The sequence below is a fragment of the Myotis myotis genome, unplaced genomic scaffold (assembly GCF_014108235.1).
Source record: "Myotis myotis isolate mMyoMyo1 unplaced genomic scaffold, mMyoMyo1.p scaffold_m19_p_7, whole genome shotgun sequence".
Lineage (NCBI taxonomy): Eukaryota > Metazoa > Chordata > Mammalia > Chiroptera > Vespertilionidae > Myotis > Myotis myotis.
This window is the reverse complement of record NW_023416379.1, coordinates 86,056,556-86,083,545: the sequence shown is the minus strand read 5'-3', so window position 1 is coordinate 86,083,545 and position 26,990 is coordinate 86,056,556. Positions and strand designations below refer to the sequence as shown.

The following is a 26,990-nucleotide window of genomic DNA, read 5'->3' as shown; positions in this document are numbered from 1 at the left end:
AATGGAAAGAGGATGTTGCAAAGGAAAGCTTCTTACATTTAAAAGTTAGGATAAATGGGTTATTTGCCAAATAACTGTTAAGAGTGACGTTTTAGTTGTGTGTTTTTTTAAAAAAGCATATGCAAAAAAGTATTTATTGGGCTTGTTCTAATTGGAGTTCTAAACAAATATTGTTTTTTTGTGTTTACCCCCCTCCCACCCCACCCCCAGCTAAAACGAGTGAACGTGTGTGTGTGTGTGTGTGTGTGTGTGTGTGTGTGTGTGTGCTGGGCGCCTGCAGAGACTAGCACGTTATCGTGTAGATTTTAAATTTTTTTTTTTTTAAAGAGCCAAATAAACCTGTTTCTTAAGTAAACCAGTACATTTCTGAAGTTAGCCAAAAAAAAAAAAAAAATCCCAAAGGAAACAGGAATTAACATCTTTGGAGCTCGATTTAAAAAAATTTTTTTTTTCTTAATTAAAAAAGAACCCTAAATCTTCCCTAATTTTTTTTTTTTTTTTTTTTTTTTTTTTTTTTTTTTTTTTTGCTATAGGCGAGAACCGAAGTTTGGAGGCAGACGAGCAGGCGAGAGCTGTGCCCGGGCGCAGAGCATGAAGGCCGGGCGGGCGCGGGGAGCGGGCGCCCGCCGCCCGGCGCGGGGGTGAGCGAGAGAGAGAGAGCGGAGCGCGTGTGGCCGGCGCCGCTCGGCCGGGAGCTCCCGCGCCCGCGCCCCGCGCCCCGCGCCCGCCGCCGCCGCCGCCGCCGCCCCTGGTGCGATGGCGCAGAAACCCCGTTGACAAGGCACTGCTTTTTCATGACGGTGAGTTTCCCTTTGAGTGTATTATAATTTTGTGATAAAAATTTCAAGGAGAGAGAGAGGAGAGAGAGAGAGGAAAAAAAAACCACACCACCTCCTTCCTCTGCCTCTTCCCTCCGGGGAGGGGACCGGCGCGGGAGGGGGCCCGGAGGTCTCCCTCCCGCCGGCGGAAAAGAAAGAGGAGCAAATTAAACACCGAGTTGCCAAAACCAGGATATTAGGTTTCAGCCCAGAGAGCTATTGGCTACGGCTGTGTTTTTTCTGGGGGGGTGGGGGGTGGGTTTGCGGGTGGGTGATGGGGGTGGTGGGTGGATGGTGAATGGACACGGAGGACGGGGCGCCGAGTGGGGCCGCCGCGCCCCCGCCGCCCGGCCCGGCCCGGCCCGGCCCGGCAGGACCAAGTTCAGTGTCGCGGGCGGGGGCGCGGGGCCGGGCCGGGCCGGGGGCGCCGGCGGAGGGGGCCCCGCGCCTTTTTTTTTTCTTCCTCCCGCGGATGCAAATTTCTGGAGCGGGGAGAGGAGAGCCGGGCAGGGGCGCGGGCGCGGGCGGGCGCGGGGGGAGGGCGCCTAATGACTCACTGATGGAGCCGGTTTGACATTAGTGGTGCGAGTGCCGTCCGCCCCCCGGGCCGCCGGGCGCGGGCAGGAAGGCGGGCGGGCGGCGCGGGGCCGGGCCGGGCGGCGGGGAGGAAAATCAGCCCCAATCTCCTCCCCTCGGCTCCCCCCTCAGCGCCCGTCTCCCTCGGAAGCTCCGGGGTGTGGATCGCATTTTCTTTCTTCTCGGCAAAATGGACCCCGCGCCGCGGCCGGGGGAGGGTCGCGTGGCGCCCCGGCTTCCTCTCGCCGCCGGGCGGGCGGGCGGCCGCGGGGAAGGGCCGCCGGGCTGCCCGGCTCCCCGGCCCGTTTCCCGGCCTTTCCCCGCCGCCCCGAGCGCCGCCAGCCCCGCGCCGGCCACCAGCCCGCGGCCGGGCCGGGCGCCTCCTGCGGGGACCGCGGCGGCCGGAGCGGGGAGCCCGGCGGCCCTCGTGGGCCGAGAGGGCGCGGGCCGGCTCCCGAGGCGCCCCGAGCGCGGGGTCTGGCGCGGGTCGGCGGCGGCGGTTGGAGGTGCTAAGATGGCGCTGGGCCTGGCCGGTCGCCAGGGCTGGTGGCGCAGTTGCTCCGCGGGCGCCATCTTCCCCGGCGGCGCGGGCGGCGGCCTCGGTGGGCACCTGGCCGGCCCGGGGCCGCGGGCTCGGGGCCGCCGCGCTCCGGGGGCCGGGAGCTGCCGTGGGGCCGGGCCTGCGTGGCTGTCTCTCCCCGGGCCCGAGGCCCCGAGGCCGCTCGCCTCGCACCGCCGCGGGTGACGCCCGGCGGCCGCTGGGTCCCTCCCGGGCCCGCTCCCCGCGGCCGGCACCGGCTAGGCCCGGCCTCTCCCCGGCCCGGCTCCGGCGCTGAGCCGCCGCCTCCTCCTCCTCCCGGGCCGGTGAAGGCTGCGAGCGGGGCGGCCCGGTTACCGCGCAGCCCGGGGCCGTGTCGGCCGGCCCAGTGCGGGCTCCGGCGACTCCGCTCGGTGTGTGGCTGCTGGTGTTAGAACCGCCTGGAGGGACGGTTATCCGCCATCGCACTGGGCCGCAGCGGGGCCGCGATGGGAAACCTCTGCTGGCTTTGCTGTTGGCTCTTCCCATCCGCCCGGAATGAAGCGCCTAGACCTCCCTCCGCTCCCTTCCTCTCAAATCCATAGGAATATTAAATATGCCCTGACTCGGTTCTCAACCGGTGGGTCGCGACCCTTTGGGGGTCGACCGGGTCGCCTAAGGCCATCGGAAAACACATCTATAACTGCATATTGTTTTGTGATTAATCACTGCTTTAATTATGTTCAATTTGTAACAATGAAAATACATCCTGCATATCAGATCTTTACATGACGATTCATAGCAGTAGCAACATTACAGTTATGAAGTTGCAACGAAAATAATGTTATGGTTGGGGGTCACCACCACATGAGGGTCGCGGCATGAGGAAGGTTGAGAACCGCTGCCTTGGAAGGAGCCCGCGCTGAGAGGGGGGAGGATGGGACTGGGTACCTTGTTGCGGGAAGGGTGAGTGGGAGGAGGAGGACGGTGTTGAGCTTTGCTCTCTTGAGCCCACAGGGATGGAAGGCAGATCGGTAATTTCCAGTGAAGAAAGTAACAGTGGCAACCAGTGTGTCCTTCACCATACCGTCTAGCCTTCCGAGCTGTGCTCGGTGCTGTATTTAATTCCTGTTTATCCTGTCAGCCCAGCAATAATGGTTTTATTCCCTGTTTACCAGGTAGAATTGACATTGGATTCAAAAAGCCAGTGTTGTTGGCTCTGCACCTATGGTGTCCACATCGGAGCAATAGAATCCACTGGGGGGAGGGGGGGGACGGGCGGAGGGCGGGGGGGGAGAGAATAGAATCCACTGGGGAGATGTTTTGAAAGAGATTTGCAACATCACCCCTTCATTTGTTAGGGCCATTGGTTTCTTTCCCAAAGGTCCAATGGGTTAAATAACCTGAGTTTTAAGCCGATTCTTCGTTTTCCAACTTCTTGATACCCCCAACTCCCTCCGATTTTGAAATTCTGGACCCCCCCCCCCCCCCCCAGTACCTCCTGCATCTGAATAGGCCGCGGTCAGTGTTAGGACAAAGCTCTCCAGGTGACTCCGGTGCCACAGACACGCATGCAGAGCCGCACTGCACTGTGCTGCTGGCTCTTGTAATTGGACCATGAGATTTGGTCCATATCATTCTGAGTTTCAGCAGTTTATTGCATCATTCTCATTTTTATTTTTCTCCTGTAGCTGCCATTTATCAAAGTGTCAAAACTGTTTTCTTACAGAAAGGTGGCTTAGGTGTATCCTGTGACTTTACAATCTCAGTACATTTTTAAAAGCCTGTCTCATTCTAGTGCAGTGATAGCGAACCTTTTGAGCTCGGCCTGTCAGCATTTTGAAAAACCCTAACTTACCTCTGGTGCCGTGTCACATATAGAAATTTTTTGATATTTGCAACCATAGTAAAACAAAGACTTATATTTTTGATATTTATTTTATATATTTAAATGCCATTTAACAAAGAGAAATAAAAAAAAATGAGTTCGCGTGTCACCTCTGACACATGTGTCATAGGTTCGCCATCACTGCTCTAGTGAGAAGTTAACAGACTTCTAGGTCTAGATGGGGCAGCTAGCTTAGTCAAGACAATTGTGCAACAAAAATAGAGTTGAACGTGGGATTGATGAATTAGGAATAGGTTAGAAAAGATCCTAAAGTAAAAGCCTAGAGATGAATCCTCGGAAGAAAGGGGGTGTGCTTTCTGAATTTTGAGTTTTATCTTGTGGGTTTTGGTTGGGGAAGCAGGATGGAGAGATCATTCTAAACATGGGCCTGGCAAGCAGAGTGCGCTTGAAGCCACAGCAGCTCGGGCAGAGGCAGAGCCAGCGGGGACCACTAGCCAGCCTGACCAGAATGGGAGCAGTCAGTGATGAAATCCAACTTCTCGGGACTGAGGACCACATGCTTATTTTGTGCTTTCCTTTCTTTCTTCTCAGATCACTGTTGTGTTTAGTAATTGCTAGGGGAGATGGTCGAGAACCTTGACTTCTTAATGTAAAAATTAAATGTCCACATTTTAAAGTGTCTGTAAGGAGCAGCTATTGAATACCTGTATCTTTGCCTCTGTGGCTTTCCTCCCCTTGCTTTTCATGGTTAATGCCAAAGTAATTATGTTCTTTGACTAAAATCCAAGGAAGCTTGAAAGGAAGGGAAATCTAAAATAAACCTGCTGAGAGGGACACAGTAGCTTCTTTATTTTAAAGTAGCCTTTAGTGGAATTCAAGACAGACAAGATCTCTGCCCTCAGGGAATTTACAGTACTGTGGGGAAAACAGGAAATAAGTAAACAAATAATCAAGATAATCACAGATTAAGAAAAATTATTAGAAGTTAAAAAGCTGGTGAATCTAAAGGAATGCATTATGGAAATGACTGGCCAGTAGGAGTCAAGGGGCGTCCCTTTGAAGAGGTGACACTGAGTTGGGACTTGAAGCATGAGCTTGTGCTGGCCGCCTGGAAGCTGGGGAGACATGCCTGCCTGGGAACCAGTGCCAAGACCCGGAAGGCCAACAGTCATGGGTGTTAGGAGCAGGAGGAGTAAGATGGCGTTGGAGAGATCCCTCAGGGCCTCTTGTGTTAGGCAGAATGGGGCTTGGGATTTTATTTTAATGAGAATGAGAAGCTTTCCAAGGGCTTTAATTGGGGCAGTGATGTGTTTTCCTTTTTAAAGATCTCTGGCTGCTGTGAAGCGAGAGAGGAAGCAGGGAGGCTATTGGAATCGCTCTTGGTTGATGGTATCTTAGCAAGTGCAGTGGCGGTGGAGATGGAGCAGAGTAGACGTTGGGTTCAGATATTTTGGGGGTGGAGCCAGAAATATTTACTGAATGGGTTGTGATTCTGGCCTAAGCCTTGGGGGCTGATGGTGCCATTTGCTGGTTGAAGACTGGAAGAGGAACAGGCTGGGTGGGGGTGAGGGTCGGGGAGACAAGAATTCTGTGCTGAACTTGTAATGTTTTTTAAATATTTGTGAGACATCCAAGTGAAAAGTCAAGTAGGCAGTACATACTCAAGTGGAGCTGAGAGGAGTTCCCGTAAGTTTTGGGACTCGGTAGCATGCACATGGTACAGGACGTCATGGAACTGGTTGAGATGATTTGTGATCGTAGAGGCCTTAAGATCAAGCTATAAAACACTTCAGTGGCTAAAGGAGACTGAGAAGGTCCGGCCATTAAAGTGGGAGAGTGAGTTACCCTTTCAAGAAAGGGGCTGGTCCCTCTGCCAAATGCTGCTGAGAAGTTAACCCGTGAGGACAGAGAAATGCCCGTGTGGGTTTGGCCACGTGGATGTGGACGTGGACGTGGCTGTTTTGACAAGTAGCTTCACTGGCGTATGGGGTTGGGGTTGGAAGCTGGATTGGATCACATCGGGAGAAAGGGAAGTGAATGAGTACCGCCTGTTGAGGAAGTTTTGTTGTAAAGTGAAGACAGAAACAGCACAGCAGTGATTGGGGAGAAGTGAGGTCAAAGAAGATCTTTAAAAACATTGATGGGACATAGAAGAGCATATTCAAATGGGCTAATGAGAATAGCCAGTAGGGAGAGACTAAGGCAGAAGAGAGATAAGACTACCAAAAAAGCAGACTTTTTTCTTTTTTTAAAAATATATTTTTATTGATTTCAGAGAGGAAGGGAGAGGGGGAGAGAGAGAAACATAAATGATGAGAGAGAACCATTGATTCGGCTGCCTCCTGCACACCCCATACTGGGGATCAAGCCCACAACCTGAGCATGGGCCCTGAGGGAATCGAACCATGACCTCCTGGTTCATAGGTCGACACCCAACTACTGAGCAGAATTCTTGGGAAGGTGAGAAGGAATTGAAAATACAAGAGGAGGGTCTGCCTTTGGTGGGAGCAGGAAGACTTGCAGTAGCAAGAGAGAAGGCAGAGAATGTGGACACAAATGCAGGATTTATGAATTGCAAGTCGAATATATGGTTTCTGTTTTCTTAGTGAAGTCTGGGGCAAGGCTAGCAACTTACAGGAAGAAGGGGTGGGTGGTTTGAGGTGAGAAGGACACCTCACCTGGGACAGCAGGACAGTGAACTCACTGGAAACTGAGGTAGGATTGCTGGGCATTTTTGAATGCGTGGCTGTGGCTTGGGTCTGAATTTAAGGTGAAACCAATCAACATGTTAATACATGGTTTTCTGCCAGCACCGTTCAGCTGTTAGGAAGGAAACAAAGCTGGCAGTGATCAGTTCAACCAAGAGTGGAGTTTTGCCTCCCAGGTGTGACAGGAAGAGAGGAGATGGGACATGGAGGTTGGTTGCAGTGGTGAACCCTGGAATGCTAGCCAGGAAGCAAAGCAAGAGGCGCTACGGGGGTGGAGCCATGTATCTTCACCATGAAAATCATTCTTGGTTGAAAATCAGTTAATGGGCACAGAATTTCAGTTTGGGATGATGAGAAAGTTCTGGAGCTGGATAGTGGCAACAGTCGCCCAGCAATGTGAATTTAATGCCACTGAACTGTACACTTAAAAATGGTAAATCTTGTCTGTATATTTTACCACAGTAAAAAAAATACCATGTGAACATTGTGGCAGGTACATGTTATTTCCATACTGCCTTGGGCTATTTGCAAAGTACTATATTTTCTAGGGAAGAAAGTAGCCTTAGAAACCAAACCTCAACTTACTGAGACCAAAGAGGCACTATTCCCTCATATCATGGTCCCAAACTTGAGTGGGGGTGGGGCCCAGGAATCTTACATTATTTGTTTCTCTGTTCACTGATTTTAGGCCTTTAGCATAGCATTTAAAACAAGCTGGAGCCCTGGCTGGTTTGGCTCAGTGGATAGAGCGTCGGCCTGCGGAATCAAGGGTCCCGGGTTCAGTTCCGGTCAGGGGCATGTACCTTGGTTGCGGGCACATCCCCAGTGGGGGGTGTGCAGGAGGCAGCTGACCGATGTTTCTCTCTCATCGATGTTTCTGACTCTCTATCCCTCTCCCTTCCTCTCTGTAAAAAAATCAATAAAATATATTTAAAAAAATAAATAAAACAAGCTGGCCACTCAGTACACATTTTCTGACTAAATATTGGAGAATGCAGGTAGAGTAGAATGATGGGAACCAAAGGGAAACAGGTTCTAGAGCAGCCGTGGGCAAACTACGGCCCACGGGCCGGATCTGGCCCGTTTGAAATGAATAAAACTAAAAAAAAAAAAAAGACCGTACCCTTTTATGTAATGATGTTTACTTTGAATTTATATTAGTTCACACAAACACTCCATCCATGCTTTTGTTCCGGCCCTCCGGTCCAGTTTAAGAACCCATTGTGGCCCTCGAGTCAAAAAGTTTGCCCACCCCTGTTCTAGAGACAGGTGGAGGCCAACAATGTCTTATCCCATTAGAAGGCTGTGTGAGAAAAAGAATAAGCAAGACCATTTGATGTGATTGTTTTCAGCATTTGACATTCTGATCTCTGCAGGTGATGAGAAAAATCAAAATATTTGGGGAGTGGAGAGAGAAGTATTTTTTCCCCTTTTTAAAAGTTGAATTTATTGGGGTGATAGTGATTAATAAAATCATACAGGTTTCAGGGGTACAATGGAAATGAGCATTGGGAAATCATTGTTTAAAGATTCAAACAAGTGGGAGTGTGTGGCGCTCTTAACCTCCCTTTTCCATTCTTTCCTCTGCAACTGCTGTCATTTGTGAGGTTCCTCTGTTCTCCAGTTGTCTACAGGATACGTAATAGTAACGTGCAATTAGAGGCCAGGAGAGGGGTAGATGAAGGGACTCAGAACACGTCTGCAATCTTCACTGAGAAGGTAGCAAGGGCATATGTCAGGGCAAAGGCAAAAGTTTTGAGTTTAAGGAAGGAGGAGTAAAGTTGCAGAATGTATCAGATGCGGGGGAAATGGATAAAAGAAATGGCCCTTAGCTGTGATGAGGCAGTGTGAACCGGTAGCACCACATCCATCCATCTGCATGAAACTTCTCACGTGATAACGTTCTGTATTAGAAGGGGGAGGTACCGTCGGTGAGGGGCTGGCAGAAAGTGGTTAAACAAGTGTGGCGAGTGGGAGGGCTCACAGGAAAGGAATGAGTGTGGATTTAAAGGCAAGCCCTACATTGGAAACCTTGTAGGTAGTATCTTGCTGAACGGGGATGGAGCCCAGGATGTGGCTCTGCTGGGGCGGCTGGCCCATTTGGAGAGCAGTTCGAGAGGTGGGAGGTTGTTAACATATGTCAGCGATGGCGAACCTATGACACGCGTGTCAGAGGTGACACACGAACTCATTTTTTTGGGTTGGTTTTTCTTTGTTAAATGGCATTTAAATATATAAAATAAATATCAAAAATATACGTCTTTGTTTTACTATGGTTGCAAAGATCAAAAAATTTCTATATGTGACACGGCACCAGAGGTAAGTTAGGGTTTTTCAAAATGCTGACACGCCGAGCTCAGAAGGTTCGCCATCACTGACATATGTAGTAAGGGAAGGTGAACGGAAGAGTCTTGGGGAGAAGCAGCTGGGGGCTGTGACCTGTTTGTCCTTACCTCCTCCTCTGTACTTCAGTTCAGGAAAAGGTCCTGAGACCTCCCTGTGCAGGTCCCCTTAATCCTAATCAACTTTAATGTATATAGTTGTGATGTTTAAGTTATAAATTTCTTTTAAATAAAGTTGTAAAGTTGAACATTTTCTGTTTTTGTGGGTTCTTTGACTATCTTGGAAACACAAACACTTATATTACCCGAATAAAAACCCTAAGTGTGTGGGAATGAGGGAGGAAAGGTATTGCCTTTCTAGAAAAGGCTTATTTCAGCTCAGCAAAATCCAGGATGCTTCACTGTGTCATCGGCAATTAAACTTTGTGTCCTAACCTGTGGTTGAAACAATTCACAAGGAAAACAAAATAGGGGAAAGAGAAATAATATTTGTTAAACCTTAATATTATTTCAAGCACTAATGGGTTTAATATTATTAAATTCTCACAACAACTTTGTAGATTGGTTTTGTCTTCGTTTTCTAGATAATAAAACAGGTTTAGAAAGGATAACTTGCTCAAGATTACATTATTGTGGGGCAGAGCTGGAATTTGAATATATACTTCAGACCCATGCATCATACACTTTGCCATTGGTGTTAATCCCATGTATAAATTTAATCTACAAATAACTGCCTACCAGGTAAACAAACATTTTGAGGTCTTAAAATTGGATAACCTTTGTTTCAGTAGGAGGAACAGGGAAAAGTAGTGATTTAATGGCTAAATAAAAATTGTGACCAAAAAAACCCTAATCTCTTAGGTGGATAGTCAAATTTTATGTCAAAGCAGTTATTCTGCCCCTTCTGCAGATAATTCAGTTTTTATTTGCATAATATGGCGAGTCGAACTTGGGGACCGTTGTAGCTCCATCTTTGGTAGCAATCATGGATTATGAGTCGTATCTTTCACTTAAAAAATCTTAATTGGAAGAGACTCTAAAATAAGACCTTTAAGATTGATACTGCATAGCTCATGTTATCCTTTTGTTTTAAATACTGTCAATATAAGCACAGTAATCATGGTACAGATTTGGGAGGAAAGTACTTGAAATATACTGTAATTTGCTTTAAAGAAACGTTATTTTAAAGAGGCCATATTGTAGGTTGACTATAAGGCATATTTGCTCAGTTGTGGCCAGTAAGACAACATGTCAAAATGAATAATTTTTTTTTACTCTACAAGAAAGCTTAGCCTTGATGGGCAACAGTAGCAAAAGGTCTCTAGACACATTCTCACTGAGGATCCTTGAGTTCACTTGGGCTGACTCAGATCTTGAGTATCATGGCGCTTACTGAACAGCCTGAGCTAGTTCTTCATGCCAGGCTACAAGAACGAACTTGAATTTTCCTCCTTGCCCAGTGAGAACCAACTTTTTCACCACTTACTAGTGGTGAGCCTAATTTAGGGAGATGAAGAATTTCAAAATCTTGTGGGAAGTGTATTGGAGAAAATTTCAAAATTTGTTATGAGGACTTAAATATTTTGAATGTGAGTAAGGAGTGTTGGGGCAGCTATTGTATGTATTGAAATCAACCATCTTTAAAAGTTGCAGTATAGTTTATTTTTTAATCTTATGCCAATATTTATTATACAGAAGCAGAGGTAAATATTTTGATACAGAGAAGAAATCCACAATATGGCCACTAGATGAAAACAAGGACATTCAGACCTTTAAGTTTAGACACAGACATGGTGGAAAATGTCCAGCAGGAACCAACATTCTTAAGTTCCAATGCTTGCAGTATATTTTAGATAGGACTTCTTTTATGGTAATTTTTTTTAAAAAGACAAATCAATTTATCTGATTTCTTGGTTAATTTTTTATTACAGAATTAGTATTCAGCATTCCTTAGAAAATATTTTATAGTGTTTGAGCCATCCCATCAGTGGATTTTTAGCAATAATGTTTTTTACTTTTTATTGAATTTATTGGGGTGACACTGGTTAACAAAATTATACAGATTTCAGGTGCACAATTCCACAACACATCATCTGTATTGTGTGTTCACCCCAAGTCAAGTCTCCTATCACCATTGATCCCCCTATAAGCTCTTCCACTTCTCCCCAACTCCCACCCCCCACAATCCTCACACTGTTGTCTTGTCCATGAGTTTTTTCGCTTTTTCTCATTCCCCCTATCCCAGTGGTCGGCAAACTGCGGCTCGCAAGCCACATGTGGCTCTTTGGCCCCTTGAGTGTGGCCACGAAGTTTCAATTGCACTGTACGTGCGCGCCCGCACATGGTATTTTGTGGAAGAGCCACACTCAAGGGGCCGCAGTTTGCCGATCACTGCCCTATCCCTCAGCAATAATTTTTAAAGCCTTAAGTATTTCCCCGGAATTAAAAAGAAAAGCTTTATTTGTTGACAGTTTTAGTACAATGTACATGAAAGTTTATAAGTATAAAATAACTTAGAGTAGTTTATAATTTACTCTTTTCAGAAATCATTTCTTTTTTAAATATGTTTTTATTGATTTCAGAGAGAGGAAGGGAGAGTGAGAGAGAGAAACATCAATGTGAGAGAGACACATTGATTGGTTGCCTCTTGCACATGCCCCAACCAGGGCAGGGGATTGAGCCTGCAACTGAGGTACCTGCCCTTAACCAGAATCGAACCTGAGACCCTTTAGTTTGTGGGCCCAACTCTCTGTCCACTGAGTCAAACCGCCTAGGGCCAGAAATCATTTTTTAAAATATATTTTATTCATTTTTTTTACAGAGAGGAAGAGAGAGGGATAGAGAGCTAGAAACATCGATGAGAGAGAAACATCGATCAGCTGCCTCCTGCACACCCCCAACTGGTTATGTGCCCGCAACCAAGGCACATGCCCTTGACTGGAATCGAACCTGGGACTCTTGAGTCCGCAGGCCGACACTCTATCCACTGAGCCAAACCGATTAGGGCCAGAAATCATTTCTTAATAAATAATAGAAATAGAGAAAGCTGAATGCCATTTTGAGAGATTAAATTTAAAATATTATATTAGAGTTTGGCAAACAAAGGTATTAATATGAATTTAGACACCTAATGGGAATTTCAAGGGGGAATGCCCAGTCTTGGAAGGAAATACTTGGGCATGTAAAATGGACATTGTGCTGCACAAACTACTACTGTACACCAGAGAAAATGCGTTTACCTTTTTTATGATATTTTATGAGTACTAATATATCACTGCACATTCTCTCTTTTTTCTTTTTTTTTTAAATTGTTTTATTGCTTAAAGTATTACAAAGAGTATTACATATGTCTCCTTTTTTCCCCCGCCCTTGACAATCCCCTGGCCTCCCCTACCCCCCAGTGTCTTGTGTCCATTGGTTATGCTTACATGCATGCATACAAGTCCTTCGGTTGATCTCTTACCGCCCTCCACCTGCCCCCCAACCCTCCCCAGCCTTCCCGCTGTAGTTTGACAGTTTGTTCAAGGCACTGTGGTACAAGTGAGAGCAAAGGAGAGACAGTCTTTGTATGAATGATGGATGGATGCTTGAGGCCATCCATCCATCATTCATACAGCAAGTACTGTTGAGCACTGAATGTGTGCCAGGTGCCACTCTAGGCTCTAGGATGCCTCAGTGAACGAGAGACCAAGGCCCTATTTTCACGGGAAGACAGACAGTAACCCTAGGTAACTTTGTAGTAAGTTACAGGGGAAAATAAAGCAGGATAAGGAAGATGTGGGGTGCTGGGGGTGGGAAGGTGGTCATGGTAGGTCATGATCATCTGAGCAGAGACGAAGAAAGTAGGGGTGAGCTTGAGGCTATCCAAAGGAACAACATTCCAGGCAGAGCAGCCAGTGCAAAGGGCCTGAGACATGAGCATGCCTGGTGAGGTCAGGGCATGGCAAGTCAGCCAGGGCTAGAACTAGAGAGGTCAGAAAGGCGGGGGTAGGACACAGTTGTGTAGGGCTTCACATAGAAAAGGGTTTTTTAAAAGATTTTTTTAATTGATTTTTAGAAAGAGAGGAAAGGAGAGGGAGAAAGAAACATCGATGCAAGTGCAAAACATCGATCGCTGCCTCCTGCACGCTGCCTACCACTACCTACCAGGGATTGAGCCCGAAACCCAGGCATGTGCTCTGACCGCGAATCGAACCAACAACCTTTCAGTACATGGGATGACACTCAACCAATTGAGCCACACCCGCCAGGGCTAGAAAAGGATTTGGGTTTTTACCATGAGGGAAATGGGGATACACTGGAGGGTTTCGACTTGTGTTTTAAAGAGATTACTCTGGAAGCTGGGTTGAGAATAGATTGTAGGGAGTAAAAGAATAAGAGCAGAGAAACCAGATGGGAGATGATAGCTTGGAGTAGGAAGATGGTGGTGGTTGTATGTGGTTGAAATGTGGATCTATTTTGAAAGTATAGTCAATGGCATTTAAGAAAAAATGTAATCCTCACCTGAGGATATTCTTTATTGATTTTATAGAGGAAGGGGGACGAGAGAGAGAAAAACATCTATGTGAGAGAGAAACATCTGTGTGAAAGAGAAACATCAGTCAGTTGCCTCCTGCTCATGCCCTGACCAGGAACCGAACCTGAAACCCTTTTGGTGTACGGGCTGATGCTCTAACTAACCAAGCCTCCATGGCATTTCTTGATGGATGGGGTTTGGGGCATAAGAGAATGAGCAGTCAAGGGATACATCTAGGAAATGGAATTTGAATCGAAGCCCAAAGGAATGGGTTGAAAAGGAGATAGCAATAAGCAGAGGAATTAGGTCAGAAAGAACTAAATTAGGTGAGGAGTGTAGGAGGGGGGTAAGACAGTGAGGAAATGTCTTTGGATGGAGTGAGAAGTAAAAGGAGGGAGGAAAAGTAAAGGAAGGCTGGGAAGGGACACTGGGATCAGTTTGTGAAACGCTCTAAATGCAAGGCCAAAGTATTTGAAATTGTCCCTCGCTTACTAACAGATCATAAAGGCTTTCCAGCAAGGCAGTGATTTGACTTAAAGAGAAAGAAGCATTGGAGTTAATAGCTTTGAAACCAGACTGACCTGAGTTCCCATCCTCGTTCTCCTTGCTGTGCAGCCTTGGAGGCAGGGTGCCTCAGTTTCTTCGTCTGGATTGAGATTTACCTTGCACAGGGAGTTGGTAAGAATTAAGTGAGATCATGCATATAAAATGTAAACGTAGCGCTTTACCTATTTGGGTCTTGACTATCACTTAAAAATTATTACTGTTATAAAAAAGTAATATTAAAGCAGTGTTTAATTACACTTAGTCTGCTAACAGTGAATGAATGAATGGCCCCCTTAGAAAATAAAATAAACTGCCCTAGCCAGTTTGGCTCAGTGGATAGAGTGTTGGCCTGCAGACTGAAGGGTCTCAGGTTTGATTCCGGTCAAGGGCACATGCCCAGGTTTTGAGTTCGATCCCCAGTAGGGGGTGTGCAGGAGACAGCTGATCAATGATTCCTGTCTCTCTCCCTCTCCCTTTCTGTCTGAAACAATAAAAATATATTTTAAAAATAAAACTATTTAGTTTAAAGTGAACTAAATTCTTACCCGGCCAGTCTGTCTCAGTGTTTGGACATCTGACCATGCACCAAGAGGTCACCAGTTCAATTCCTGGTCAGGGCACATGCCCGGGTTGAGGGCTCGATCCTGCTGGGGACATGCAGGAGGCAGCCAGTTGATAGTTCTCATTGATGTTTCTCTCTCCCCCTCTCCCTTCCTCTCTCCCTAAAAAATCAACAAAAGCATATTAAAAAAAATAAAGTGAACTCTTCTTGTCAGCCAGTATTTCCTTCCAGGACTGGGCATGCCCCTTGAAATTCTTGTTAGTTGTCCAGTAGTAGTTTTATCATAACAGCAAGGAATGTAACACAGAGTTTCCCCCCAACAACATATTTAGAGATCAAATCTAACAGATTCCCCTCTTATATTCCCAGTTTAGAACAGAAAAGGCTCTGAGATATTTAGCAGTAGAAACCTGATGTCACTTTAAAACCCAGTTTCCAAAAATTAACCCAGTGTTTTTTCCTGATAAACACTGTTCAGTAGAACACAGGTTTAGAAATTGCTTGGAAAGTGAAGAAAAATAGAGCAAGGGCTTTGGTTTCATTTAAATATAAAACATACCTTAACAAATAAAAACATACTAAAGAAAAAGACTCAGAATGTTCCAAGGTATTAGTCTCTTCAAGCTGCTGTAACAAAATACCATAGACCCAGTGGCTTAAACAGCAGAAATTTATTTTCTCACAGTTCTAGAGTCTGGGCAGTCCCAGATCTGGTGCCTGCCAATTCAGTTGCTGGGAAGGTCCTCTTCCTGCTTTGCAGACAGCAGCCTTCTCACCCATCCCTACATGAGCTCTGGTGTCTCTTCCTCTTCTTCTTTATTTTAAAATTAGAGGCCCAGATTCGTGCACCAGTGGGGTGCCTCGGCCTGGCCTGCACCCTCTTGCAATCCAGGACCCCTCGGGGGATGTTGGACTGCCGGTTTCAGCCCGATCCCACAGGCCAGGCCGAGGGACCCCACTGGTGCACGAATCTGTGCACCGGGCCTCTAGTATGCATATAAGATCTTTGGTTAATCTCTTCCCGTCCTCCCCCTCTCCCCCCTTCCTTCTGAGATTCATCAGTCTGTTCCATGTTTCCATGCCTGTGCATTGAACATCTGCCCCTTGATGGTCAGTGCATGTCACAGCTACTGGTCAAATGGTTGCTTAGGTTTTTATATATCCTATATAATAAAAGGGTAATATGCAGATCTACCAAATGGCTGAATGACTGGTCACTATGATGCACACAGACCACCAGGGGGTAGACGCTCAACGCAGGGGGAGCGCTGCTCAGCCAGAAGCCAGGCTGATGGCTGGAGAGCGCAGTGGCAGTAGTGGGAGCCTCTCCCACCTCTGTGGCAGTGCTAAGGATGTCCGAATGAATGAATGAATAAATAAGTAAGTGGGGAGTGGGGAGCAGGCCTAAGCCGGCAGGAGGACATCCCCCAAGGGGTCCCGGACTGCGAGAGGGCGTAGGCCGGGCTGAGGGGACACCCCCGCCCCAAGTGCACGGATTTTCATGCACCAGGCCTCTAGTATAGATATATTTTTATTGATTTCAGAACAAGGAAGGGAGAGAGAGAGAGACAGAAATATCAATGATGAGGGAATTATTGATTGGATGCCTCCTGCACACCCCCACCTTGGATCAAGCCCATAACCTGGACATGTACCCCAACCGGGAATTGAACTGTGACCTCCTGGTTCATGGGTTGATGCTCAACCACTGAGCCACACCAGCTGGGCTCTCTTTCTCTTATAAGAGCACCAGCCCTATTGGATGAGGGCCCTACCCTGTGACTACATTTAACTTTAATAACCTCCTAAGACCTGTCTCCAAAGACAGCCACATTGGTAGTCAGGGTTTCAACATGAGTGGCGGAGGAGCACAATTTAGTCCATAGCAGCCACCTCTAGGCAATGGAATCATAAGTCATCTTCATTTTCTGCACATTTCTGTACTTGCCAAACTTTACGCAATTGAGGGTGTTGGGTGAAAAGCACTTCTGGATTCTACTTATGTGAGGTACCAAAAGTAGTCAAATTCATAGTGACAGAAAAAGTAGAATGGTGATTTTTAGGGGCTGGGGAGAGGGAAGGGAAGAGTTAGTGTTTAATAGGTATAAAGGTTCAGGTTTGCAAGATGAAAAGACTTATGGAGATGGACGGTGGTGATGGTCGCACAATAATGTGAATTACTTAATGCCACTGAAATGTGCACTTAAAAATGATTAAGATGGTGAATTTTATCACACACACATAAAAATTCCCAGCCCCCCTTAAAAAATATTCTAAAAAATACACAGCTTTTGGAGTTAGACCAGGTTTTAAGACCAGTTCTGTGTTGATCTCATGGTTCTCAAACTCGAGTGTGCATCAGAATCACCCAGAGGGCTTGTTTAACACCGAGCTCCTGATCCAGCAAGTCTGGGATGGACCTGGGACTTGCATTTTCAACAAGCTCCCAGGTGGTTGGGAATCCCTGGTTTCCCTGTTTATTGAAATGGGTCTGTGAGCTGCTGTGAGGCTCTGTGAGTGCCTGATCCAGAAGCTCTTAGCATCAGCTTCCTGTCCATTAGCAAAGAGTTGCCTTGCTTTTATTTTCAAATACTTTACTTTTGGATTTTCCCCCCATGTAATTATGGCCATTTTATACAAACACGAAGAAATAACTTATTTTTAGAAACATTTATTAAAATCTTTAAATATGTAAGAGGCATGTAACATTAACTTACTTTCTTAGAAAATTATGATTATTTTAGTCTAATGGCTAGACTAGGGTTATCTTTGGAACTAATTTTAAATTTTTTTCCTTTTCTAAATTAAATCTCTGTGTGTGTGTGTGTGGGGGGGATGAGGGGCTATATTCTGGTGAAAATAAGAGTTATGGCAACTCCCTTCCCTCCAACCCTCTCCCACTAAAAATCCCACAAACAAAATCTCTGGGAAATCTTATATAAATAATTAGGGTAAATATTATTCACAATGTGTTAACTGTTCTTAAATCTTCTTTAAGATTTCTACCTTGTGGCTATCTGTAAGGGCTATAGCAAGGAGAAAACCTCTAGGTTGTGTTTTTCCTGAATTAAGTTCTATAAGTCTATCAAGTTGTACATATTATTTTCTTAGCATTAAAAAATCTCCTGCAGGCCTGACCTGTGGGGCTCAGTTGGTTGGAGTGTCATCCCATACACAAAAGGTGGCAGGTTCAATTCCCGGTCAAGGCACATACCCAGGTTTTGGGTCCAATCCTGGGGCCTGGCTCGTGCAGGAGGCAGCCGATGTTTCTCTTCTCTCTCTCTGTCTCTCTCTCTTCTTCCCTCCCTCCCTCCCTCTCTTTAACATCAATTTAAAAACATCTTCCGCAGGCCCAGCTGGCATGGCTCAGTGGTTGAGTACACAGTTCAGTTCCTAGTCAGCGCACATGCCTGGGTTGCGGGCTCCACCCACAGTGTGGAGGCAGCCAATTAATGATTCTCTTTCATCATTGATTTCTGTTTCTCTCCCCCTGTCCTTCCTCTCTTACATCAATAAAAACTATATTTAAAAAAATCTCCCACAAAAATTCAGGGGGAAAAAAGTTCTCTAAGTCTGTAGACCTGAACTGTCCAATATGGTGGCCACCAGCCACGTGCGACTATTAGCACTTGAAATGTAGATTTAAAGTGCTTTGCCCTGGCCGGTGTGCTAAGTGGTTAGAGTCTTGGCCCCAGTTCTCAGGGTCACAGGTTCAATTCCCAGTCTAGGGCACATACCTGGGTGCAGGTTTGATCCCCGGCAGAGTCGGGGTGCGTGGGGGAGGCAACCAATCCATGTGTGTCCCCCACATCCCTCTCCCCCTCTTTCTCTCTCCCTCCCACTCCCTCTCTCCCTCTCTCTCTCTCTCTCCCCTTCCCTCCCTCCCTTCCACTGTCTCTAAAAATCAATGGAAAAAATATCCTCGGGTGAGGATTAACAAAAAATTAATTAAATTAAATAATATGCTTCGCTTTTCTCAGCAAACATGTCTTGTGATAAGTTGATCAAACTTTCAGAATTTTAATTGATGGAGGATTGAGGATTTTTGCTCTGGGAGGACGTGTTGTAAGATTCTCAATTGCCATCTTTCGGCATGGGAACATTTATAGAAGTCAGACCTTCCAAAACTCATGTTTTCACCCACAGAGATGAGAAGCAGCAGGGCTTGGGAATTAGAGACTTGAGATCAAACCTCTGTCTCAACTACTCACAACTCCGCAGTGTTGGGCAAGTGTCTTACATCCTTTATAAAAACAGCGGTAAGAATACACCCCTGGCAGGAAGGAGTGTGTTAGAAGGATTAGAACCATGTGAAGGGCCTGGCAGAGGGAAGGCATTCAGGAAATGTTAGCTGCTGTTACAGTTTTCAGCGCCTCCTGTGCCTTGGTATATCAGCTAATTATAAAAGGGGGTTACTATGACTGTAATATCCCTACTAGCATATGTTTATTTGTATGCACATTAATAATGCTTTCTTGCAGATTGGAAGTTATTTCAGATGTAGGTGTCTTGCCTTTTCAATAAGGTAATCAGCTCCTTGAGAGCTGGGACACTTATGTACTTGTGTGGGTCTTCTGTGTTTCTTTAATCCTTTACACGCCCCTCCAGCACAGGCTTATTTCAATAGATAATCAGGGAATCGAGTCTTTGTTATCATTATGATAAATTATAACAATACTTCAATATGCTTTCTTTTTTAAAAACATATTTTATTGATTTTTTACAGAGAGGAAGGGAGAGAGATAGAGAGTTAGAAACATTGATGAGAGAGAAACATCGATCAGCTGCCTCCTGCACACCCGCTACTGGGGATGTGCCCGCAACCAAGGTACATGCCCTTGACCTGAATTGAACCTGGGACCCTTCAGTCCACAGGCCGACGCTCTATCCACTGAGCCAAACCAGTTAGGGCTCAAAGTGCTTTCTTAAAGAAAAATTATGATATTGTTAAGAGCAGCATCAACAGAAGTTATAAGCTATCACTAGAAGTTTAAGAAAAAGTTAAATAATGACAAACCTCCATAGAAGTTAATTTTACTGAGGCAAAAATCTAAGAACTTAAGTCTTCAGAGAGGGAAATAGGTGTTCTTAAGGAAAGATTATTAAGACACCATGAAGCAAGAAAATATTGTAAACACCACCAACGAACAAACAAAAAGAAAATATTATTCTAATATGTCCAAAAGGATGATACTGAATAATGGTGATAATGGAACTATGGATCTGTCCTAATTTATTTTATTTTATTTTTTTAAAAAAATATATTTTATTGATTTTTCACAGAGAGGAAGGGAGAGGGAGAGTCAGAAACATCGATGAGAGAGAAACATCGATCAGCTGCCTCCCGCACATCTCCCACTGGGGATGTGCCCACAACCCAGGCACATGCCCTTGACCGGAATCGAACCTGGGACCTTTCAGTCCGCAGGCCGACGCTCTATCCACTGAGCCAAACCGGTTTCGGCTTATTTTATTTTTAAATATATTTTTATTGATTCAGAGGGAGGAAGGGAGAGAGAAAGAGAAATATCAGTGATGAGAGAGAATCATTGATTGGCTGCCTCTTGCACGCCCCCTACTAGGGATGGAGCCCACAACTCGGGCATGTGCCATGAGCAGGAATTGAAACGTGACCTAGTTCGTGGATTGATGCTTAACAACTGAACCACTGGCTGAGCTGGGCCTGTCCTATTTTAAATGACCCAGAAGTGATATAAGATAGGGCCAACCAATCAACTAAATGAAAAGTCTTTATCTCTTTCCCAAGGAAAAGGGCTGTGTTGTAGACATGAATCTCTCAGAAGATGGGACAGTTTTCTAAATCAGTTATACAGTTTACCCTAACACCATTCAGTTCTGGCACATGGGACTGCCACCTTCAAAATGACGTGGTTTTAAGTAAAAAAAAAAAAAAAAAAAAAAAATTTAATTATACTGAGTTGGCCTTGAAAAGGAAATCTAGTATTTTTAGGCCACTGGAGGCTGTTTTCAGTTACTCGATTCTTATGAGGGTTCAGTAATCTGTAGCAGGCTAGCACAGGAGTATAGAAAAAGGTGTCCATTTAGAGGTCTATTCAATTCCTAGCATTAATGTAAAAAGTGGAAAAGTACATGATTTGTGACTGTTTTCCACAGGGGATATTTGGGAGAAGGAAGATGTGCATTTTGACTAAGTTTTCCTGAAAAGACTGTTGCATGTTTATCAGATGAAATTTGCCTTTGTAGCTCAGCAAGAGTGACTCAGTTGGTTGAGGTCATCCTGTGACTGAAAGGTTGCCTGTTCGATTTCCGGTCAGGACACGTACCTGGGTTTCAGGTTCCATCCCTGGTCGGGTGTGTGCGGAAGACAACCACTCGATATTTCTCTCTCTCCCTCTCCCTTTCCCTTTTTCTTCCTCTCTCTAAGCATGTCCTTGGTGAGGATTGAAATGTGCCTACTCTGGTCCAAGGTTGTATTTCTGTTGCTCTCTACTAAGCTTACAGAAAATTAGCATACTTGACCTTCCTCACGCAGGGAATTCTTTGAACCCTGGTGATACTGAAGAGTGTCCTCTCTGCACTGTTAAAACGGCAGATGTAGCCACCTACCTGTGCGTGTGGCAGCACCTTCAATTCCTTTGCATTGCAAAAAAGTGCATCAAAACAGTCCATGGAAATGACCATCGTGTGCTTAGCTAGTATAAAAATATCTTGTGGATTATATTCAGATGTTTAGAATTCTGTTGTTTGTTACTGGATTGAGTTTATTCATTTCATGTGTTGAACAGCTGCCCTGGATCCCAACAGTGGAAGGGCTCCATGACAGACCCCTAAAGGATCTGCAGATAGAATTGGGAGAGGAGTACCCATGAACTTGTGTACGAAAAAAATTGCATGTTACTTACACTAGACTCCAATAAAAATTTATCATTTCCTAACTTTATGAATGAAGGCCACAAACCATAGAGGTATTAACAGTGCCTGGGATTTGTTACCAGTGGAAATATTTTTTCTCACATTACATTTGCAGGTATCTTGAAAGATTACTATCTTCCAAATGATAGCAACTACTAGACTCACCACTAAATCTTGTATATAATGCATTGATGAAGAATCACATGGATGTTTTATTTTTTATTGCGGTAAAATACACATAACATAAAATTTACCATTTTAACCATTTTAAGTACAGTTTGTGGCATGAAGTACATTCACATTGTTGTGCAACAATCATCACCATTCTTTTCCAGAACTTTTTCATCTTCTCTCACTGAAACTCAGCATCTTAATGGTCTTTGATAGAAATAACTATAAATGTAAATTTCAGCCCACATGGTATTTCTTAGGGTTTGTAAAAGACTTCACACTAGATAGAAGTCTGTGTCTCTTAATTGGAGTTTAGAAAGGTGATATTAATTCATCTTTAAAGTTTTTTTGTAGAAACTGTGAAACCGTGGTTGGAGTAATTTGCTACATATATATTTGTCCATATTCTTTCTTTAATCATTTTTAAGCTTAACACAAGTTCCTCTCATTTTCTCCTTCTTAAATAATTGATTTTGTCCAGATATTTTCCTTTGCATCTGCTATTATAAAAGGGAGTCCTCGGCTTTCTTCCTCGGTAACATTAACTTTGTAAAATGGAATTTTCTTTGTTAATATTGTTAGTTGTTTTTATGTGGCTTGTTTTTCTTGGATCATGCCATAAAACCGACATATTTTGAACGTTACTCATTGACAGAGAGCAAAGAGAGTCAAGAGTTTGCATAATAACTTTAACCAGATTGCTATTACTGATGCTTAGTAAAAGAAAAAAAAATTGTTTAGAATTACTGCCATTTCAAAGTATTTTTAAAATTGGTTTTAGAGAGGAAGGGAGGGAGGGGAGGAGAGAGGGAGGACAGGAGAATTGCCTCTCATACACGCCTGAACCAAACCTGCAACCTAGGTTGTGCCCAGACTGGTGCACGGAGCGATGCTCCAACCAACTGAGCCACACGGGCCAGGGCTCAAAGTATTTTTAAAAGCAGTTCCATATATAAGGATAATAGCATGCAAACGACACTATCGGAGAGCAGTGGTGTCCTATCATATTTGAGGAAATATAAAAAAATTTCACGCAGTTTTTATTTTATTAGCTTAATTATTACCATACTATATTTTAGTGAATTTTAGGAATGGGGATGCAAACGGCAGTTCTGTTTACTAATTATGACTGATATTGTGCAACAATATCCATCATTTTTAAAAGTAAAGTTACATTGGTAGGATTTTTGCTTTTACTTCATTTAAAATGTTTTCTAAAAGTAACCTCCTTTCTATTAGGAAAAACACAAGCGACAGATAAATCTCCATTTCATTTAATAAAAGATATATTTTTCTGAATGAAACTAGAAATCAAAATAGTGTTAAAGCAGCTTCAATTTAATATTCAGATAGTCTGCTTTTATGGAGAGGATGCAAGTAGGACTTACTTTGGGCTCTTCTAGTTTTTCATTCTTATTCCTAAAATTTTTGCTTCTGTGTTTGGTTGATACACAGCCAGGTTTGCCTTTGGGTGGTTAGCTTTCATGTTGGCATTACTTGCTTTTGCCGAGTCTGCTTGTCATGGAAGCTGATTCTCTAACTGACTGATCATTTTTAGTGGAAGAAAAATAATAAATGTGTCAATCATGATTAAAACAGAAAATCACCTTTTATTTTGAAATATAATACTGTTGCGGTCAAAGGTAAACTGAGTGGGGGGGTGAAAGGATTAAGGAAAGACAGATAATGAATGAAAGCTGGGTCTCGGTGGGACGCTGCTCCCTGATGAGGAGACAGCGCCAGCGCCCACAAGCCGTGTCTTTATTTTATAGCAGATGCCACGAGGCAAAGTAGGGGCGTGATCACGTTGTTTACAGCATTCTCGTGAGCTCCAACCCTACTCAACTACAGGCACCTGAACTCTAGCACAAGGCACGTGGGGCCACGTGTTTGGAGCATAGGTTCAAGCTTACAACCACAGCCATTGGCTATAATTGTGCTGGGAGGGCCCTGTTCTGCAGCTGGGACTTGCACGTGGCAATGAGAGGACCCTGTCCTTGCATTAGTCTGAGGCTTGAACCTGGCCATAACACTGTCGCCGCACCCCATATAATAAAAGAATTCTTTCATCAAAATTCAGTAGTGTAGCCCTGGCCTGGTAGCTCAGTTGGTTAAAGTGTCATCCTGATATGGCAAGGTTGTGGGTTTGATCCCTGGTCAGGGCATATATAAGAAACAACCAATGAATGCATAAGTAAGTAACAACAAATTGATGTCTCTCTCTCTCTCTGTCTCTCAAAACAATAAAATAAGTAAGTAGATAGATAAATAAATAAAATGAAATTTAGTAGTGTAACTGCAGAGAACTGACATCTTTTTAATACAATTATCCTATGTACCGAAAGAGTATGAATGATCACAAAGATAGTTTCAATTTTATTTTACTTAATATTTAATAGCAATCATAATAGCACTTTATATCATTTCTCAATCATATCTTATGTATTGTTTACCATAGTCATTAAAATGTTCAGTCTTATAAAACACAATAAAAACATTTTAAAGACATTTTGGCAGCGCATCTGTTTTTTTCTATCTTATAGAGTTGATTTTTCTTTTCTGTAAGGTCTAGTGTTGGTCCCCTCAAAACGCCATACATGGCTATGCCAGAGAGTCTCTAACTTAGAGTCTTGCTTCTGAGCCTTTTAATGAACATGACTATTATTAATGTAATAAATGACTATGCTAAATATTTGGGGACTCCAAGGAATTATATTTATATTCAGTTTGTAAAACCCCTGTTTTAAGAAAGTTCATTAAATATTAAATGGATTGTCATGGAAGGATACACAATCTTTGTCCTATGGATCGTAAAGAATATTTCCTTAGGCCTCAGGGAGTTGAGCCGTCTGATCTGGAGCAGAGACGGGGAATCAGTTGACTTTTCATAGCTTTTCTGCACAGCAGGAGTGCGTGGCTAGATACGTAAGGCCCAACATAAGCCAGCGGATCCTGGACGATGAACTATCCTGTATCCCAAGTCCTGTGCTTTATGGTTGAGAAAAAGTGCTCAAGTGTAGCCTCGCTGCATGTTCTTGGAAACTAAATGGGAAGGAATTAACAGCACCACTGGAAAAAGTTACTCCTACAGACCAAAATCTTACAAAAGTAATTCAGTGGAGTAAAACTCAGTTACTGGGCATGTTTGTATCAGGCATTGCACTAAATGCTAATAACACAAAGCTGGAAAGAAAGTGATTCTGCTTTCGTGGAATTTGTAAGCTAACTGGGGGGTCAGAAAAACAAAATTTTGTCATACATGTGTCATGCTAGTAACATGGCAAACATGCTCTATGAATACAAGTACGTGAACAACTAATTCTGCTTGAGGATTTAAAAAATTAAAAAAGAGACCAGTTGGTGTTGCTCTGTGGTTGAGCATTAACCTGTGAACCAGGAGGTCACAGTTCAATTCCCGGTCAGGGCACATGCCTGGGCTTTGGGCTTGATCCCTAGTAGGGGGTGTGCAGGAGGCAGCCAATCAATGATTCTCTCTCCCTCTCCCTTCCTCTCTGAAATCAATAAAAAATATATTTAAAATATTTTTTAATAAAAAAGAAAGAAAGGCAATATCACTTTACTCAAAGCCTTAAAAGGTAAGTTAGGCCCTGTCAGTTGAGCACTTGGAGGTGGGTAGAAAGTCTTCTGTCTCCTAAGTAGAAGGGTAAGTGCAAAGCCAAAGGGTTGAATAAGTGGTCTGATAAGGTTTGGGGACATCTAATGGTCAAGATAGCCAAGAGCCAAGGGTTCCTTATGAGGAGGGTGGGGTAGATAGAGGTACAAAAGGAGGCTGGAGCCTATTATAATGGGCCAGTGTTTTCAGTTCGCTGATGCCAAAAAAATCATACAGTTGCTGCAATGGAAGAATTAATTGCTCTCTCATCAGTACTCATGGCACTCTATACTGCTCTTACTGAAATCTGAGCTCTGCTTTAGTTGGGAACAGAAGATATAAAGTAATGATATCAGTGACAGAGCAGTGTCTGGCTACTGTGAAAAGACACATGTTGCTTTTAGAATTCTGGGTAAGAGAACCCTAAAGACCGCAAGGTTGTCAGGGAAGGATTCACAGAGGTGGATTCAAGCTAAGTTTTGAGTAATAGATGGAATTTCAGTAGATTCAGAAGAGGAAGAAGAGCGTTTTAGTTAAGAAAATTGTCACCTGGACAAGGACAGAGGCTGGGAAAGTGTGCATTGGTTTGGGGGCCGGGAGAGTGGTGGTTTGGCCAGAAGAGAGTGTAGGGGAATAGTGGGGAATAACTGTAGCCCATTGTACATTCGAGTTTTAAATAGGATTCTTTATTTTCCACTTGAAAGTGTTCTCCCGCAGGAATAACCTGGTCTCCACAATGAGCATGCTTCCTTGGGAAACTGAAGTAGGTTTCAACTAAAAGGGAACAAGCACGCTTTCCCGGTGTGCCTGACCCTGTCCCAGGTCTTGCCATCTTGTGGCCAACATATTGGAAAGGGCGATAGTTTTGTTTCTTATTTTTATTTTTTTAAATATTTTTTTATTGATTTTAGAGAGAGAGAGGAAGGGAGGTGGAGGGGCAGAGAGAGAAACATCGTTTGGCTGCCTCCTGCACACCCCCTCCTGGGGATCGAGCCCAAAGCCAGGCATGTGCCCTGACCTAGAATCATAGTTTCGTTTTTTAAAATATTCATCGACCACAATGAGATGTCTCCTCATACCTGAGATAGCAAGTGAAGATGAGGACAAAATGGAACTCTAGCGCACTGTTGGAGGGGATGTAAATTGGTACAACCACTAAGGAAAATAGCCTGGAGAGTCCTCAGAAAATTAAGACTAAAGCTACCATATGATCCAGCAATCCCACTTCCAGATATCTACCAGAAGGAAATGAAATCATTATCTCATAGAGATATCTGCACCCCAGCATTATGTTCACTGCAGCTTTATTCACAATAGCCAAGATAGGGAAACAGCTGAGTGTCTGTCAGGGGATGGTGGATAAAGAAATGTGATAGCTGGCTGGTGTGGCTCAATAGTTGAGCATCAACCTATGAACCAGCATTTTTCTTCAGTTAGATGACTGAGAAACTGAACCCTCCCCCTGAGTTTGGAGAGTTGACAGCCTAATTGTATTTCTGAACTTACCAGAGGCCATGTTTGCAGGTCGCACCTCACTGCAGTTGGGACAGGTTCCCAGTTGCCTGAAAGTTGCCTGGGTGTGTACTATCGCCTGGGACAAAAGGGTGACTAACCTCAGGGGTCAGAGAGAAAACCCCAGAGGAGCCCCAGATTTTTGGTGAATCAGAATCTCTGGAGGGTGTGGGAGACAGAATTCCATGTTTTTAATAACCAACTCCGTGCCCCGCCATTCTGGCTCAGTGGTTGAGCATCGACCCATGAACTAGGAAGTCACAGGTCAGGGCACATGCCCTGGTTTCAGGCTAGATCCCCGGTAGAGGGTGTGCAGGAAGCAACCAATCAATGATTCTCTCTTATCATTGATGTTTCTAACACTTC

General features: G+C 44.4%; 1 protein-coding gene across 1 annotated transcript in view; it reads left to right on the top strand.

The window, feature by feature from the left end:
• Positions 1-538: 538 nt before the first annotated feature.
• The window catches only part of BICRAL (BRD4 interacting chromatin remodeling complex associated protein like), an 82,237-nt gene continuing 55,785 nt past the window's right edge, over positions 539-26,990 (top strand). Inside the window, 1 exon segment of the mRNA XM_036318296.1 lies at positions 539-800. The gene's annotated coding sequence lies outside the window, so the exon portion shown is untranslated.